The sequence below is a fragment of the Hipposideros armiger genome, unplaced genomic scaffold (assembly GCF_001890085.2).
Source record: "Hipposideros armiger isolate ML-2016 unplaced genomic scaffold, ASM189008v1 scaffold_1204, whole genome shotgun sequence".
Lineage (NCBI taxonomy): Eukaryota > Metazoa > Chordata > Mammalia > Chiroptera > Hipposideridae > Hipposideros > Hipposideros armiger.
This window is the reverse complement of record NW_017732554.1, coordinates 72,736-75,059: the sequence shown is the minus strand read 5'-3', so window position 1 is coordinate 75,059 and position 2,324 is coordinate 72,736. Positions and strand designations below refer to the sequence as shown.

Here is a 2,324-nt window from a genome sequence, read left to right as displayed (position 1 = left end):
GACTGGAAGGACCAGTACAGTGCTGAGTAGTCGTAATAGTGCAGGTCCTTGTTTAATTCCTGATCTGTAGAAAGTGGCCAACATTTCAACGTTATGATGTTCGTAGTACTGTTTTTTTACCTTGTTTAGTAGAATCCCTTTATCAGATTTAACAAACTTACATTCTACTTCTAATCTTGAACCATCCTTGGATTTTTGGAATAAATTTAATGTGGTGATAGCATACTGTGTTTTTTATGGATTTCTGGATTTAGATTAACATATTGGCAAACAAAATTATATTGACTTGTGTGTGTATGTTTTTCATTTGTTACGTATTTGTCAAATTTTGGCATCGGGTTTATGATGGGCTCAAAATAGTTTGAGTAATCTTTTAATTGGAACATTAGTCCACTTATGTACTGTAATTATTGAATATTTGTCTTTGACCATTTTTGATTTTTTCTTCTTTTTTTTTCTTTCAATTCTATGTCCTTTCTCTCTGCTTTTGCCTTTTTTATTATTTTTATTTAAAACTTTTTGTCTTATTTTTAATGTTTATTAGCTTTTTTTCCTCCTACGTAATATTTGATGTATTAAAGTCTAACATACATTAAAATATCCTTTAGTATTGTTTTAGTGGCAAATTCAGTTTTTGTCATTTGAAAATCTCCTTAAATCATCGTAATTTCTGAAGGATAGTTTCCTGATACAGAATTCTAGGCTGTTAGAGATTTGCTTTCAGCACTGTACCTTCGGTTTGGTTTTCAGGAGTTGCACTGCTATATGACGAGGTACTTGTGTCTCTCCTGCGTCGGGCTTGTGGTACTGCTCGAGTGTATACGACTGTGACTTAAGGATGTAAAGGAGTTGGGAAAGTTCCCAGGCACTTTCTCTTCAAATCTTGCCTTTGTTTTACTCTTTTCCTTCTTCATTGATTCCAGTTATACATGTATTAGACCTTTCACCGTGTCCTTTCCATTTACCCTTGTTTTCTGATATCATCATTATATCTATCTGTTTCATTCCATATATTTTCTTTTGACCTAATAGTTCAGATTAATGTTCAGATTCTTTTTCAGCTTTGAATAGCTGTTAAACCCATATATTGATTTCATATTTTTGTTCTTTATTTTTAGCTCTCACTTTTCAATTTGGCTCTTTCATAGAGTTTCAGATTATCAAGATTCAGTCTCATCATGTTTTTGATCACATTGAACATATAGTAATTTAAAGTCTATATCTGTTAACTCGATTACCTGTGCCTATGTATCTATGTATATTTTCTATTGTTTCTCATAGTTTTGATTCATGTGGTCTTGACTTTTCATGTGCCTGATTAGTTTTGATAATAATAATCAAATATGAAGCCTAGGTTAACATTTTCTACTAGAGAGAATTTGTTTGCTTTGGTAGGGACAATTACAATCTTAGATCACCTTAAACCAATTTCAGAGATTTAGGTGATTAGAAGTTGTTCTTCCAGTCCTTGTAATGGCCAGTCTACTTTTATAGATGCTATTTCCTGGGATGTAGCTTTTTGGGGGTACTGATGCAAAATGTGTTCCATTGTCATTTTCCTTGGCTGGCACTGGTGGGTTTTTTGTTTTTTGTTTTTGATAGCTCCATGGGGAGCTATCCGAAGGATTGCTGACCTTATTCTTAGCCTTGGGCTCCTCTTTAGGAATCAGCAGTTATTTCTAGGGCAAAGCATTTCTAGTTGCCTAACCTTACATCTCTAGGTTTCCTCCCCCTCCTCCTAGATTCTGGCCCCTTCACTGTGTCTAACTCTTACACTGCTTTCTTAGATCTCGATTAACTAATGCCATAGGAAGCTGGGTCTGCATTACCATTACATTACAGTCTACCATTACTAGAGACAGAACTCTGAACTCGGAATTCCTGATCTTTTACTTCTTCTCTAGTGTAATTCTTTTTTACTTTCCATAAAACGATTCAATCAATTTATTTAACTGTACTTCCGTTGATGATGATTTTAGGTTGTTTTCATTTTTCCTTATTACAAATGTTGTTTTACTATCCCAATACATCTATTTTTATGTGCCTGTTCTAGTATTTAGGCACAATCTCCAATAATGGAATTGCTGGACCTAGGGTGTTTGTGCATTTTAAATATTAATTAGTAATGTTATAATACCCTCCTTAAAGGAAAAATCAACACTCCCAGTAATTAATGAGACGAACTGTTCCTTTTTTATAATGTTTGCCATGTAATTTCTCTGAATTGTCATTTACCAAATTTCCTTTAGCCTAATATTTTTGTAAGAATTTATTTTATATAGTCTGGATAATCCTTTTTGTATTATAAGTTATATATATATATA

The 2,324-nt window shown here is 33.0% G+C and overlaps 1 protein-coding gene across 2 annotated transcripts in view; it reads left to right on the top strand.

Moving 5' to 3' along the window:
* Window positions 1-2,324, top strand: part of RB1CC1 (RB1 inducible coiled-coil 1) — a 76,524-nt gene that overhangs the window by 17,894 nt on the left and 56,306 nt on the right. The window lies entirely within an intron of this gene.